The 16,819-nt window shown below is 42.5% G+C and overlaps 1 long non-coding RNA gene and 1 pseudogene across 1 annotated transcript; one reads left to right on the top strand and one right to left on the bottom strand.

The window, feature by feature from the left end:
* Positions 1–1,389: 1,389 nt before the first annotated feature.
* LOC126632370 (uncharacterized) lies at positions 1,390–16,532 on the bottom strand (annotated as a pseudogene).
* On the top strand, positions 3,115–16,008 carry LOC126632374 (uncharacterized). The gene is made up of 2 exons (XR_007626716.1): positions 3,115–3,206; positions 15,893–16,008. It is a non-coding gene; the product is annotated as an uncharacterized LOC126632374 (long non-coding RNA).
* Positions 16,533–16,819: the final 287 nt, after the last annotated feature.

Below are 16,819 nucleotides of genomic sequence, written 5' to 3'. Positions count from 1 at the left end.
GAGGAAGAAGAAGAGGAAGAAGAAGAAGAAGAAAAAAAAAAAAAAGGGACCGAACCCAGAAAAAGAAGGAGGAAGAAGAAGAAGAGAAGAAGAAAGAGGAGGAGGATGAGGAAGAAGAAGAAGAAGAAGGAAAAAAAAAGAAAGGGACCGAACCCAGAAGAAGAAGGAGGAAGAAGAAGTAGAGAAGAAGAAAGAGGAAGAGGAGGAGGAGGGAGAAGAAGAAGAAGAAGAAGAAGAAGAAAAAAAAAGGGGTTCGAACCCAGAAGAAGAAGAAAGAGAAAGAGAAAGAGAAGAAGAAGAAGAAAGAGAAAGTGAAGAAGAAGAAAGAGAAAAAAAAAAAGGGACGGAACCTAGAAGAAGAAGGAGGAAGAAGAAGAAGAGAAGAAGAAAGAGGAGGAGGAGGAGGAAGAAGAAGAAGAAGGAAAAAAAAAAAAAAAGGGGTCCGAACCCAGAAGAAGAAGAAAGAGAGAAAAAAAAAAGTGGCAGATATGTTTTTTTATTTTTTTAAAATTAAAAAATTATTTTATTTGCCACGTGGCAGACATTTGGCAGCCACGTGTCATATATGTGGCAGCCACGTCAGCATTTAACAGATCCATGGATGGAAAATCTAACGGTTGTATGAAATTGAAATAAAATAGTACTTGAGGTATGAAAGTGAAATGTTTTAAAGATGTTGTATAAGATTGTAATAGACCTCAAACCTGAGGGGCTACTATGTAATTTACCCAAAAAAAAACTACAACAAGTAGTCTTCTAGTCTTGATGCATCAAGCTACTGGGTATCGACTAAGCGAAGTGGTTGGGAGGTCGAAGGTGGAGCAAGATCAGGTGCTGGCATCAAGATTTGGAGGCTGAACATCTGTAAAGCCCGTAAGATCATACTCATCTTCTCGTCCTGGGCCGAAAACTGGGTTGCAATCTCGCTTTCTTGGGCTTCCCGGGCCGAAAACCGGATTTACAACCCAATTCAAAAGAATTGGGGTTTAACTCCATGATGTCCATTTTCGCTTTTGGGAAACGACCCACTAACTGAGCAAGCTAATTGAAATCTGAATTCCGATATCAAAAGTCAAACTACAAATACACAACTGACCATAGAATCCAAGGGAGAAACTGCAGAGAAAGAAATAAAAAGACTTACGTCTATCTCCAGTATTGTAACCCCTAGCTTAGCAGATAATTTTTTCTTGAACACGTTAAACTTGGGAGCCAAGTCCTTCGCAGCAGGGCCACCATCAACACCAACTTATGTCACTTCATACATCCTCCTCTTTACTTAACAAAAATAGAAAATAATATATAATTTATCATTACTGTTTCCTATTCTCTCCACTTGTATTAGTAAAACTCTATCTTTAACCTATCTAGACACTGATTCATAGAAAAGAAAGATTGACGGATCATCATCTACTTGACGAACTTATGAGTACTAATTCCAGACAAAACACAAGAAAAACTGAGCTTATAGTGGCATAGTTAAAATATAGGTCTGGATTGGACTGCATTCTTTCATCCTTTTCCTGATACGCAACATAAAACATTAGAACATCTTCTAACTGACAGAAGATCCATACTTACAAGAAATACAGCACATAGACAACTGACTCTGCGGTAGTTCTTACTTTAAGCACTTGCAGCATTTTGGTATGCCTTCAAAGATTGCAAAAGTTTGGAATGTTCCCAAGCTCCAGTCACAAAGAAACTTGTAAGACATGCATTTCCAAGATTGTCTGCCAATAAAGTTAGAAAAATTCAGTTAAACAAAATAAGCAATGATCTCCAAGAAATAACCAAAGAAATGAAACAAGGGATTAAGTGAATCAGTAGAAAATATTTATGCATGTACATGATACCAGTCAAACTATGCTAACTGGAAGAAGGCTAGCAAACATCCAAGGTAAATGGCAAAGCAAAGTAAGTGTTACATGCTATACAACTTATCAAGTATAAATCTTACTCAAATCCGAAGAACATAGAACTTTTTGAGAAGGTTGATTATGAGATTTTACACAATGAATTGCCATCCTTGACATTAAGAGTTATGGCTTCCTTGGCATGTTGAATGCTTTCATCAACAAGTTCTGCCTCATTGTCGGTACCTAGAAAAATGATGAAAATTTGGTAAGCATAATGACGCACACATCATGAAAAACAACAGGAAAAACAAGTTGAGCGACAAAACGGTTGCCTTGAGCATTTTTTCTTTCAAGCATCGAAAGTTGACAAAGTATCTGCCTGTTTGGACCATGCCTCCAAACGCAATGCACATATCAATCATAAAATTTATAGTACAATGAATCGAGAGGTCACTATAATAAAACTACAAAAATCTAATCAAGAAGAACCTTGCTTAGGGCAAGATTAAAGCAGTTCTTGGCTGAAGATAGATCTCCCTTCTTCCAAGTGCAGTTACCTAAACATAGTCAAGCATCTGCAAGAGATGGATTCAACTTAACCTACATCGCCGTTTATATTTCAGGAAGTGAACTGAAAGCATTACAAACATGCTCAACTACATGAAGTCACAATGCATTCTTACATCCTTTGAGAGATGATCCTCTGCTTCTTTTCTATAGTTTGGTAAAACATCTAGTATCTTTTCTCTCAGATATTCGTATTTCGCACGTTGAGCCGGATGTTTTCTTTGCTCTAGTAAAAGATACAGTGTTTGAAACTTGAACTAATAAGAGACAAAAACAAGTGCAACATAATAATAAAGGAATTAGCAGTGACAGTGATTCGAGAACACAATGTAGGCATTATCGTTACAGAAACAACACTTTTATCAGGGGGAGATTTTGAATTCATCAACTTTTTAGTCTATTTCTCAAATTTTAAGCTTCTATGTGTACCAATGTAGTCCAAAATTGGAACTTCAAAGTTGAAACGAGCATATCAACGAAAACCCACAAAAGAGAAAGGCACAAATCGGGTTTATAATAAAAGGGCACTTAGGTCAGCTTCAAATGGTATTAACAGAGATTAAAACGTGTTGATGCACAAAATCAGCGAGGACTTTGGTACAACAGAAAGTGTCAGGTTTGTGACCTTCGCTTGGTTGCTTCGATCACTAGTGAAGATAAGTACGTAAATGAATAGGGACAGGGAAGCAAACACAAGATGTACGTGGTTCACCCAGATCGGTTACGTCCACGGAGTAGAGGAGTTCTCATTAATTGTGAAGGGTTTACACAAATACATAGGTTCAAGCTCTTATTTTGTGAGTTCTAGTGAATAGTTTAGTACAAAATGACATTAGAGATTATTGTGGGAGAATAATCCCTATTTATAGAAGAGAGTTTATAGTTTTGTTCTAACATTGACACGTGTCGTGTTGTGATTGGCTTCTGATGTTGACACGTGTCGCGCTGTGATTGGCTTCTGATGTCGACACGTGTCGCATTGTGATTGGCCTCCTGGTTGAAGGGAAGCTCTTCTGGGTCCTTGACGGTATAACGTTGACCGGTGCTCAGTAGTTTCGGGATTGGTCAAGTATGGTACAAACAATGCTCCCCTAAGTTCCCGAGTGAGGGAAGCTCCTCGGTTGGGGACTTGCAAGATCCAAGCCATTGAGTAATCACGAAACTTCTAAGTACCGAAGTGTGGTATCATTTTCACGTGCCTTATCTGTCTCATATGTAGATGTGGCATCTTCTCTGGAAGTACTTTTCCTCCATCCATGGGTGGTATCTTTAACCGATGAAGATGCACAAGGTAATGTATCAATTTCACTTGAAGCTTACTTGTAGTTTCGGGCTTGGTCAAATGCTATACAAACCTTATAGTAGGAGTCCCCCAAGTCGCCGAGCTAGGAGATTTGCCGAAAGAGGTGACAGACAAGGTAAGCAGTCAAACTTCCAAGCAAGCAACCCAGGATCGGAGGTTCGACTTCGGCTTCCGGTTGATTGTTCTCCTTCTCCTTGTCTCTCATTCAGCTGCCAGGATAAGGAGAAGCAAATGAAGAAGAGATGATATGAGATACTTTTGCTTTTGAAGAAGTAACTTTCCACAGGCTTATTCTTGAACTGTGCTGGAGGGTTTTCTGGTTCCCTTCAGAGTATAAGGCCGACTCAAGAATTTGAGGGTCAAAACAAGTCCATCAAATCTAGAGTATGTTCGACCTTGATGATATGGGATACTTTTGCTGTTGACGGAATAGTGAATGTGGTATGGAAAGGTGTCGTGCTGTAATGATCTGTTTCAGCTCACCGTTGAACCTTCTGCTTCAATCTTTTGCATGGCAGAAGTGGTGTGCAACCTTTGCATTTAAATGTTCCTTCAGAACATTCATTCATAGTGACTCATCCACGCTTGGCAGCTTCAGTGTAAAGAGCCAATATCTGATCAACTGTCATGAGGTATTTGCCGGTGGAATTCATGACCTTGACAGCAGTTGAGGATGAGTTCTCGAGAGCAATGCTAAGTAAGCAACCAGGCAAAGGTCTCAGGCAGTCAGTTCCAGATTGGAGGTTTGATTTCAGGTTCCGACTGACTGCTCTCTTTCTCTTTGTCCTGCAGGTGTGGACAAGGATGAAGACAAGGACAGGGAGAAAGCATGATATGGGATACTCTTGCTTTCGACCCTGATGATATGAGATACTCTTGTTCTTGGTGTAGCTTATTTGCTGAGGTATTATCGGGGGGAAATAAAGCTAAGTATTTCGAGAGGTTATGTTGAGGGTGCATTCTCGAATGCGAGAAAGGGTTGAGCATTTTTGCAGGTTTGCCTGTCCGTTGAGGAGGGAGGTCGATGTATATAGGGATTTCCCAATAACAAGTAGTAATGCTATTCCTTTACCCTTCTTGGTCACAGCAATGTAGTGAGAGCTGCCAGCTTCACGTGTTTTAACTTTGTCAGAGCACTTTGAAAAAGTGGTATGTGGTATCTGGAAAGCTGATGTTGCGTGTGAAGATTACAGACAAGCTTTATCTAAGGAAATCTGGCTCTCGAAGTTCTGAGGGCTGTGCCTCTTCGGTTTTCGAACATGCAATCCCGTCGGGGATTTGGCTCTCGAGATTCGGAAAGCGATACCGCTTCGGTTTTTAAGAAAGTAATTATGTTGGGAGTCTTTTCTCGAATGTGAGTAAAGGTTGGACGTTCTTGCCAGCCTGTCTTGCCACAGAACACGGAGGTCGACACACATAGGGACTTTCCCGTTGTCAAGCAGTGGTGCTGTTCCTTTACCCTTGTGGGTAATAGTAGGGGTGGATTTTTTTGCCAAATTGCCATACCAACCGAATTGCCAACCGTGCCATACCGATTTTGTGCCAACGGTAATGGTATGGTATTGTACCGTACCGAAAGTTCGTGGTACGGTATTGGTAATGGATACCATTACCACGGTATTACCATACCGTACTGAAAATATAATATAATATATAATTTATATAAATTATATAATATATAATTATAATATAACACATTTATAAATTATAATATATTTTCTTTGTTTGTTAAATGGTTTTCAACTTTAATTCTTCTTGCTACTAATATGTTTTCTTCGTTTGTAATATAGGCTTGACACAAACTCAATCTTCGACAAGTTCAATGCCTCCTCCAAAAGCTTCGACATCTTAAACTTGAAGAATTGATCAATGAATTTTACCTTTTGAAGTTTAGTTTCAATTTTCCTTTGGTTTGAAACTTTAACTTCTATTTGGATTGTTAACTTCTATTTGTTTTGGTTTGTAACTTCTATTTGGATTGTAAGCTTAATTTTCATTTTGATGCATAATTTGAATTATTGTGTGTGTGAATTATGAATGATGAATAATAGATGAATTTAGGCTACAATTTAAATTACTACTTTATGTTTCCATTCTTTGTTTTAGGCTTATAATTTTCAAGTAATTCATCAACATTTCATGCGGTAAATCCATTTGAAGGTGGAAATCCAAAATCCATTTGGGCACTTGTTATGAGAATTTTCTTCCGTCTATGCATTTGGTTTATATATCTTTGTCTTATTATAGAGGCACAAAATATGAAATGCTGAACAAAGCAAAAATAGATTTTGTCTCAAAATAAAGTGGCAATTACCATTGCCATACCATGCCAACCGAACATTTGGCAATACCGAACTTCGGTATACCGAAAGTTTGGTATGGTAATGGTAATAGATTTTACCAAACCGAAAATTTGGTACGGTAATTGGTACGAGGGTTTTGGTACGGTAACCGTACCAAACCCACCCCTAGGTAATAGTAGGGTAGCTGGAACTTCGAAATTCTCGTGCCTACACTTTGTCAGAGATCTTTGGCAAAGTTATATGTGGTACCCGAGGAGTTGATGGTGCGTGTGGAGAGTGGTGATTGAACAGTAAGATTCACGTGCTTTCTACTTCACCAGAAATCTTCGACAGATTGCCCGTAATTTTCGCAAAGTTGAGTGTGCATGTGACAGGTGCTGACGAGGCTGAAAAAGCAGGTGCTTCTTCGATTTCTGAGATCGACCCTCGTGGTCTCTGAGCAGCTCAGCTTTCGAGAAAGCAAACGCCTCTTCGATTTCTGAAGCTCCGTCAAGTGCAGATTTTTATAGAGGTTGGCATTAAGTTCCACAGCACACTTGAATCTCTACCAGTAGAAGCTCCCTTCTTGCACTTCTAAGATCTTGATTTGTCTGACCTCTTCCTTCTTTAACACCTTTGAAAATGTCTGGCCCCTCCGACCGTCGTTTTGATTTGAACCTTAGAGAAGAGACAGCCACGCCTTCTCCAGACAACATATGGCGCCCATCCTTCATATCCCCTACTGGTCCTCTTACCGTTAGGGATTCTGTGATGAAGAATGATATGACCGCTGCGGTGGTGGCCAGGAACCTTCTCACTCCCAAAGATAACAGACTACTTTCCAAACGGTCTGATGAGTTGGATGTTAAGGATTCTCTAGCTCTTAGTGTTCAGTGTGCAGGTTCTGTGTCTAATATGGCCTAACGCTTATTTGCTAGAACCCGCCAAGTTGAATCATTGGCTGCTGAAGTGATGAGTCTCAAACAGGAGATTAAAGGGCTCAAGCATGAGAATAAACAGTTGCACCGGCTCGCACATGACTATGCTACAAACATGAAGAGAAAGCTTGACCAGATGAATGAATCTGATGGTCATGTTTTACTTGATCATCAACGGTTTGTGGGTTTGTTCCAAAGGCATTTATTGCTGTCGTCTTCTGGGGCTGTACTGCGTAATGAAGCTCCAAATGATCAACCTTCGATGCCTCCTTCTTCTGGGGTTCTGTCCAGTACTGAGGCTCCGGATAACCACCCTCCGGTGCTTTCTCTTTCTGGGGCTCTACCGACTGCTGAGACTTCCCCTGAGCAACCTTTGTGAAGGCTCCCTTTTGTTTGTTTATTTTGATTCATGTATATGTACATATTTGTAACTTATCGGAAATATCAATAAACAAGATTTGCTTCATTTCAACGTATTGTGTTAAATACACCAAGGCCTTCTTCACTAAGTTCTTTGAATTTTTCCTTTTGTTGAAGCTTGTATGTTGAAACTTTGTGAGTGAAGCATGTAGGTTGAGGTAGTGCTCCCTTAATTTCCCGAGTGAGGAAAACTTCTCGTTTGGAGACTTGAAAAATCCAAGTCACTGAGTGGTCGTGAGACTTCCGAGTATCAAGGTGCAGTAGCATATGGTAGGAGTCCCCCAAGTCTCTGGTTGAGGGAGTTGACGAATGAGGCATTTCCTTTTTAAGTGGTAGCCCAAAACTCCTTCTTCATATATATTTGTTATGAAAGTTGTTAGGCCCAAAGAAGAGGAGGCCTAGGCAATTTTTTTTTTTTTTCGGTTTTTTTTTTTTTTTTGAATTTTCAAATTTTCGGATTTTTGAATTTTCGAATTTCCGAAAAAATAAAAATTAAAAATAATATATATATATATATATATATATTTTAAAGCTTTGTAGGTGAAGCTTTGGTGTTAAAGCTTTGTAGGTGAAACTTTGAGGTTGAAGCTTTGTTGGGCACCATGAATTGATTTTGCTTCACACTATCTTGATGAAGAGTGTGTGAAGCTTTTATATGTTTTGGTGTTGAAATTTTGTATTGTAGGTGAAGCTTTGGTGTTGAAGCTTTATAGGTGAAGCTTTGGGGTTGAAGCTTTATAGGTGAAGCTTTGGGGTTGAAGCTTTATAGGTGAAGCTTTTGTTGGCACCATAAATTAATTTTGCTTCACACTATCTTGATGAAGATAGTGCAAAGCTTTTGAGATTGATATTTGTCCTCCATTGATGAAGCTTTTGTAGGCACCATAAATTGATCTTGCTTCACACTATCTTGATGAAGATAGTGCGAAGCTTTTGAGATTGATATTTGTCCTCCATTGATGAAGCTTGTGTTGGCACCATAAATTGATTTTGCTTCACACTATCTTGATGAAGATAGTGCGAAGCTTTTGAGATTGATATTTGTCCTCCATTGATGAAGCTTTTGTTGGCACCATAAATTGATTTTGCTTCACACTATCTTGATGAAGATAGTGCGAAGCTTTTGAGATTGATATTTGTCCTTCATTGATGAAGCTTTTTTTTTTTTTTTTTTTTTTTTTTTTTGGGAAAACTAGAAATTTGAAAATGTGGGAGAGACAACGTATACAAATTTTGCTTCCACACTGTTGAGCGAGAGATTGTGATGCAAGCCACATCTTGTAGTAGTCGAAGGTTTGGATGAACCATATAAATTGACTTTGCTTCGAACAGTCTTGATCAAGAGCGTGTGAAGCTTTCTATGAGTTGTAGTGTTTGCATTGTTACAGAGGAGAAATGTCTGTAGCAGATGCAAGAGGGCTGAAGAGCTTAATCTTCGTATACCATGCACTGAAGTCATTGTTGGCTTGCAATAAGACTTTGTTGGTGACTATAGCTCTTGTTAGGCATAAGTGCTCCCCTAGTTGAGTTGTAAAGCTTGAGGGTTTTTGATTATTTGTGAATGCTAGGAGTTCACATGTACAAGTTGTACCACTCGTCTTCTGGTTAGTGGAATGAATGGTGGGTTGCTTTCATCACTTGGTTGGTGGTACGAATGTGAATTCCTTAATCACCTTTCATCACATTTCATCACCTGGTTGGTGACATGAAAGAGAATACGCGTTGTACATGTCATCACCTGGTTGGTGGCATGAAGGAGAGTACGCGTTGTACATTTCATCACCTGGTTGGTGGCATGAAGAGGAGTTCCTTCTTCACCTGATTGGTGATAAGGGTGGCAAGTTTCCAAATAATATTAGAGTACGGGTTGTACATTTCATCACCTAGTTGGTGGCACGAAGGTGAGTTCCTTCATCACCTAGTTGGTGAGAATAAGGGCAAGGTGTCGAGGCACATTGTGGCAAATGTCGAATGACACAAAGTGTGTTGAACCATTTCGAAGCACAGTTGGCTTATGTATGGATGTGTTGGAATGTATGATGTTTATGTATGAATGTGTTGGAATGTATGATGTAGATCCGTTGTATAGTCTTGTTGACACATACTTAGATTTTGTTTTGTATTGGAAACATTTACGTTGAAGCTTCAACACTTGAGTGTTTCATTGCTCAGAATGTAAAAGAGTTTAGGGCCGAGTTGGCTAAATCACCTCTTTATTGAATTCATACCAAATGGTCTTTGTTACATAGGATGCCGAACGGTTGTAGCTTAACACTTGTACAATGTGAGTCTATTTGTAATAGTACTTCAAGTGGTCAGCATTCCATGGATGACCAAGGGTCTTGCCGTCGGAGCTTCTGAGCTTGTAGGAGCCAGGGCGGCTGATGCCGACGACCTCGAACGGTCCATCCCAGTTAGGACTGAATGTTCCTTCACTCGGGATTCTATCACAGAGTAATCTTTTCTTCAGTACCCAGTCTCCCACTTTGAAGGAGCGAGGTTTGACCTTTGAGTCGTAGTAGTTGGAGATGCGCTGCTTGTAGGCGACATTCCTCATGTGAGCCTGATTTCTGTGTTCCTTGACTAGATCTAGGTTGAGGGTGAGTTGTTTGTCGTTTTCACTCTGCATGTAGTTCTGGATTCGGTATGTTGCTTGCTCAAGCTCAACCGGGACAACTGCATCTGTACCAAAAGCAAGTGAGAATGGAGTTTCTCCTGTGGAAGTCCGATATGAAGTGCGGTATGACCAAAGAACTTGGGGTACGAATTCTGGCCAACAACCTTTAGCTTTGTCCAAGCTAGTTTTCAGAGTGCGCTTGATTATTTTGTTAACGGCCTCGACTTGTCCATTAGACTGGGGATGGGCTGGAGAGGCAAAACATAAGTTGATGTTGAACTTAGAACAGAACATCCTGAAGTTCTTGTTGTCGAACTGCCGCCCATTGTCCGTGACTATCGCATTGGGAATGCCGAATCTGCAGAGGATATTCTTCCATACGAAGTCTTCTATTTTTGCCTCAGTAATGGTTGCCAAGGGTTCTACTTCAACCCACTTTGTGAAGTAGTCAACTGCAACGATTGCATAATGGACCTTGCCCTTCCCTGCAGGCATTGGGCCGATCAAATCAAGTCCCCATTAGGCGAAGGGCCAAGGGCTGATTATAGGAGTGAGCGGCTCGGAAGGGGAGTGAGGGATAGTTGCGTAGCGTTGACACTTATCACATGAGCGAGATATTCTGATGGCATCTTGGTGGAGTGTTGGCCAATAATATCCTTGGCAAAAAGTCTTGTGTTCTAGGGATCGAGACCCAGCATGATCTCCACAGACTCCTTCATGTATTTCCCGAAGGACAATTTTCGCCTCCGCAGGTGTAAGGCATCTTAGGTAGGGCAGGGTAAAACCGCGCTTGTAGAGTTGGTCATTAATGATCAGGTAGCGAGCAGACTTGTATCGAATCTGCTTAGCTTGGACTTTGTCATTTGGGAGGGTGTCATGGGCAAGGAATTTATAAATTGGGGTGATCCAACTATCTCTTTGTTGTAAATTGCACACTTCCGTGACCATGGTGCTTGGTGTTGCCAACAATTCGACATGAATTTTTCTCCCAATCTTGTCTTCCACTGCCGAGGTGAGGCGGGCCAAAGCGTCTGCATGACTGTTTGCCGCTCGAGGAACTTGGGTGATCTGGTAGTGGAAGTGCTTGAGCAAAAGTCGTGTTTGCGCAAGATATGCTGCCATGGAGCTATCCTTAGCATCAAAGTTGTTCGTGACTTGCTTGACCACTAATTGGGAGTCACTGAAGATATCAATTTGTTTAACTCCAAGATGCTTGGCCAAACGTAAGCCTGCTAGAAGGGCTTTGTATTCGGCCTTGTTGTTCGATGCCTTGAATTTGAAACGAATAGCGTATTCTATCGCCACTTTGTCAAGGGTAGTGAGGACTAATCTTGCTCCGCAGCCCTGTTGGTTGGATGAGCCATCAACATACAGACTCCATGCTGGGGTTGTTGATTCTATCTTCTGAGCTTCCGATGGTAATAAAGTTATCGCTTCAGGTGTAGAAGCAATGTCAACAGGATATGTGAAGTCGGCGATGAAATCTGCTACTGCTTGACCCTTTTCAGCTGGTTTTGGTTGGTAGGAGATGTCAAACTCACCCAATGCTATCGCCCATTTGATCATTCGCCCAGACGTGTCAGGACTCTGGAGTATCTGTCGAAGAGGGTGATTGGTAAGCACGATGATGACGTGTGCTTGGAAATAAGAGCGAAGTTTTCGAGCAGACATGACCAATGCTAGAGCTAATTTCTCAATGTTGGAGTATCGTGTCTCCGCATCTTGTAGGGCCTTGCTAGCATAGTAGACGGGCCGTTCAACACCACTGTCCTTTCGGATAAGAACAGAACTGACTGCTGAAGCCGAGACCGATAGATAGATAATGAGAGTGTCACCAACTTCTGGTTTGGAGAGCAGAGAGGCTTTACTCATGTACTTTTTTAGGTTCCTGAATGCCTTGGCACATTCCTCTGTCCATGTAATGTACTTCTTATTTCCCTTGAGTGCTTTGAAGAAAGGAGCACATTTGTCTGTGGCCTTAGAGATGAATCTGGTTAAGGCTGCCACCTTGCCAGTAAGGCTTTGGATGTCTTTTGAAGTTACTGGCTCTTTCATGTCGAGGATTGCTTTGATCTTTTCGGGGTTAGCTTCAATGCATCGTTGGCTAATCATGAAGCCTAAGAATTTGCCAGATCCCACGCCGAAGGCACATTTGTTGGGGTTCAACCTCATTCGATACCTCTTTAGAATGGTGAAAGTTTCAGATAGGTTGGTGATGTGTTGGTCAGCATGTTTGCTCTTGACTAGCATATCATCAACGTAAACTTCCATGCTCTTCCCAATCTGTTCGGTGAACATTAAATTGACCAGTCTCTAATAAGTTGCTCCTGCATTCTTTAGGCCGAAAGGCATGACTTTGTAGCAATATAGTCCCCTGTCAGTAGTGAAGGTTGTGTGTTCTTGGTCTGAGGGGTTCATGAGGATTTGGTTGTATCCTGAATAAGCGTCCATGAAGCTCAAGAGCTCACACCCTGCCGTAGAGTCTATAAGTCTATCAATGAGAGGAAGGGGGAAACTATCCTTCGGGCATCCTTTGTTTAGGTCGGTGTAGTCGACACACATTCTCCACAAGACCTTTTGAAGCAAGAGACTTTCCTTGGTCGGATTTTTCTTAACAAGGACAACATTTGCTACCCCATGTTGGGTAATTGACTTCACGGACGAAGCCTATGTCCTTGAGTTTTTCAACTTTTGCTTTCATCGCCTCATATCGTTCAACATCATAAGATCTTCGCTTCTGTTTTACTGGTTTGGTCTTAGGATCAATACTCAAGTGGTGACAGATGATATCGGGAGAGATGCCCGGCATATATTTATATGACCAAGAGAAGACCTCGGCGTTCTCTTGCAAAAAGGAGATTAGCGACAATCGAATGGGTGGTGACAAAGTGGTGCCAATCTTCACCATGCGATCTGGATGGTCTTTGGAGATAGAGACATTCTCTAACTCTTCAGCAGGTTGTGCTTACTGGGTGAATGAGTCATCTCGAAGGTCGTCGGGTTGACTGTTGCCATCATGAAGATTCGAGTTGGCTTCATCTGGACTGGTCTTTACTACCTGGTTATGTATAGAGAGGGTCTCCTTGGGGACAGGCAGGTGTTGTTGCTTAACTGAAGTATTGTAACATGATCGAGCACTAAGTTGATCTCCCCTAATGTATCCATTGCCGAAAGGGGTTGGAAACTTCATCAACAACATATGTGTGGATACCATGGACTTGAGATCATTGATGCCTGTGCGCCCAAAGATCACATTGTATGCCGTCGGGCAATTGACCACTAGGAAGTTAGTGGTAATAGTAGCTGTGTAGGGGCCTGTACCAATGGTGAAGGGTAAGTGTATACTCCCTAAAGGTTGCACGATATCGCCAGAGAAGATTATCAGAGGAGAAATCGAGCGATCGAGCAAGTGTTCAGCTACATTAAGTGCCTTGAAAGCTTCAGCAAACATGATATTGACTGAAGCACCTGTGTCTATCAGGATTCGTTTCACATCAAAATTTGCTATGTGAGCCTCCACGATCAGCGGATCGTTGTGAGGGTAGATGATACCTCTTTCTACCTCAGGGTAAAAACATATTGGATCCCAGTTAGGTTTTTGATACTTGCCTCCCCTGATGTCTTCCACGTGAAACACTTGATGGCCATGTCTCAAAGTTCGTTCACTGTTTTTCATGGCTCTATTGGAAGATTCAGACATGGGTGTGCCGCCGCTTATGGAGTATATCACATTCACCTGGCGTTGGTTACGGTTATCCCTTAGAGGGTGAAGAAGGAACTGATCAATTTTTCCTTCACGTGCCAAAGCTTCGATATGATCACGGAGGATGATGCACTTCTCGCCGTCATGGCCATTGTACTCGTGGTAGCAGCAAAACACGCCCGTGTTCTTCGTGGACTTGTAATCTGGCTGCCTTGGCTTTGGCTTTGGTATCAGGTAAGCTATACTGGGGTAGATGGTCGCGCATGTAGCGTTCAAAGGTGTGTATGTCTCATACCTCGGGGTAGGGCCTGTCTTGACACGCGATTGGCCCACTGCGTTGACTGCCTGGGGATGGGTGTTATTGTGACGATATACTGAGTTATCGCGATAGTGCCCCTTATTCTTTTTATTAAAATGAGATTGGTGAGGATGGAAATCTTTCCTTTTGCCCTGGGATTGATATGTCTGCTAACTTGGCGAAGCATTAAATGAGGCCGGGGGGTGTGCTGCTACCGTTTGGAAGGTTGAGGTCTTTTCATTCGGTTGGATCTGGCCTCCACTCCCTACTTGCTGATAAGGGGTGACTGTAGGGGGTTTCCCTTGATATGTCCTTGCCTCGGTAGAGGCATGGTTGTAAGCTTGTGCCATCACCTCAGAGTAAGTCTTCCAAGTGTTGGCATTGATCATGTACTTGAAGAAACAGTCACGTAAGCCTGCCGTGAAGGCCTTGAGGGCGGTCTTGTCATCTGCCTCAGCGCAGAGGGAATACTCATGGCTGAAGCAGCCAGCATACTTTCGTAATGACTCGTCCGGCTTCTGGCGAATAGTGTACAAGTCATCTACGGAATGCAAGCGATTGGTCTGGAAGATGTGTTGAGAGACAAACAACTTCCTCAACTCTTCAAATGAGTCTACCGTCTCTGGTGGAAGACGGCAATACCAGTTTAAAACTCCGCCAGAGAGGGTGGATGGGAAGAGAAGGCACCGTTCTTCATTGGTGTGTCTCCGGTATACCATGGTGGACTCAAAGAGGTTAAGGTGTTCAATCGGGTCTTCCCTTCCAGTATAGAGTTGTAAGTCAAGCTTCTGCTTTGTCTTCGCTTGGAGGGGGTGTTGAGGATCCTTCTTGTGAGGGGGCCAGGCCTGGGTTGGTTCCAGTCAGGTATCTCGGCTTGACGTTCAGCCTTCAACTTGTTTACTTCCTCCAGAAGCTGTAGGACAAGGAGTTGAGTTGTGCATCACTGAAGTTTTCTTCCTAAGTCCCCATCGCCTCTTGGAAGTAGGAAAGTTTGATCAAGATAGCATGATTTTTCCTTGGACTCGTCACACTGACTCCTAGAGTGAGTATGTCGGAACATTTCCGAGTCCCCTGTACCTTCATGTTCTTCTGGGACTTGTTGCCCATTCCCTAGATTTATTGCTGGCCTAGGTCGTGGGAGAGGACCGAGTCTTTCAGAAACTCTTGGGTCATTGATCTTCGAGCTTATGTGGATGGGATTCTCTCGACGTTGCTTTAGGAAGTCTCGACAATCGCGATAGACGGCTTTTGATCCTTCCACTCCTTCTGTGAGGAGGTGCTTTCCTCTACTCCTTCTACTTCGGGTTGAAGCAGCTGGGTTGAGAGAAGTCTCATTCAGATGATTGTTGACCTCAGCAGGGGCGACGAGCTTGTGTGCTTGAGCATGCCTAGCCTCGTGAAGCATCTCGAAAAGTTTTTCATACTGCTCCTGGAGGACCTCGTTCCTCATCACTATCTTGTTGTTCTGAGCTTCTAACTCATCGACTTTAGCTTGAAGAGTAACTCTATTTCCTTCCTGCTTTCGTTGCTTCATACTAGGTCCAATAGGGGTGTCATTCTGTGTGCTATAGCTTCTTTCGCTCCCCATGTTGGAGAGAGATGTTTGGCCAAAAGAAAGTGTACGAGCGGTGGAAACCAGCTTAACAAAGCTGAAGAGAGTGGGAGTAAGTGTCTTTCCCACAGACGGCGCCAAATGTTGATGCACAAAATCAGCGAGGACTTTGGAGATAGAAAGTGTCAGGTTTGTGACCTTCGCTTGGTTGCTTCGATCACTAGTGAAGATAAGTATGTAAATGAATAGGGACAGGGAAGCAAACACAAGATGTACGTGGTTCACCCAGATCGGCTACGTCCACGGAGTAGAGGAGTTCTCATTAATTGTGAAGGGTTTACACAAATACATAGGTTCAAGCTCTCATTTTGTGAGTTCTAGTGAATAGTTTAGTACAAAATGACATTAGAGATTATTGTGGGAGAATGATCCCTATTTATAGAAGAGAGTTTCTAGTTTTGTTCTAACATTGACACGTGTCGTGTTGTGATTGGCTTCTGATGTTGACACGTGTCGCGCTGTGATTGGCTTCTGATGTCGACACGTGTCGCATTGTGATTGGCCTCCTGGTTGAAAGGAAGCTCTTCTTGGTCCTTGACGGTATAACGTTGACCGGTGCTCAGTAGTTTCGGGATTGGTCAAGTATGGTACAAACAAAACGAAATGGGTAAATGGAAAAATTACCAAGAGGAATGGAATCAATGAGGTGAAGGCAAGATCGGAATCGGTGTTTAATCTGAAGATTTTGTCATTCGGGTCGGTCGGAAAGTAGGTGTCTCGGAGGAGGTAAAGAGCTTCGGCAGCTCTTGCGGCTTTGGCCAGTGCGTCGTCTTCCACTGCTCGACTGCTCATCGCTCAGACACAGTCACACGCAGAGCCAACTGTGAGAACGAGAAAGGACTCTCAACTCCAAGTTGTTCTTCGGAGGAAACCGAAGCAAACGACGTCGTCTAGGTGAGGAGAGGAGAGATTGTGAGCTTGTGCTGTGTGAAAATAAGCAGGAGGAGCACTCGGCTCTGAGCGTGAGCGAGATGGAGTGAGAGAAAGGGCGAGATGAGCGAGATGGGAGAGAGACCGAGCGAGCCAGAGGGAAGAGAGACCGAGCGAGCCAGAGGGAAGAGAGAGACAGATGGGCGGGTAGCGTCTGGAATCTTTTCCAATTAAGCCCTAAAAAAGCGCCTATTTGTTTCAATTATACCGCCAAAATTTTAACAATTGCACGACGCAGCTATAAATTATGAGGTCGCGCAAAGTGCTTTTGCGCAACGATCACATTCTGT

This window comes from Malus sylvestris, chromosome 8 (assembly GCF_916048215.2).
Source record: "Malus sylvestris chromosome 8, drMalSylv7.2, whole genome shotgun sequence".
NCBI classification, from domain to species: domain Eukaryota; kingdom Viridiplantae; phylum Streptophyta; class Magnoliopsida; order Rosales; family Rosaceae; genus Malus; species Malus sylvestris.
Note: the sequence above shows the minus strand (reverse complement) of the source record. Positions and strands in the feature narration are given on the sequence as shown.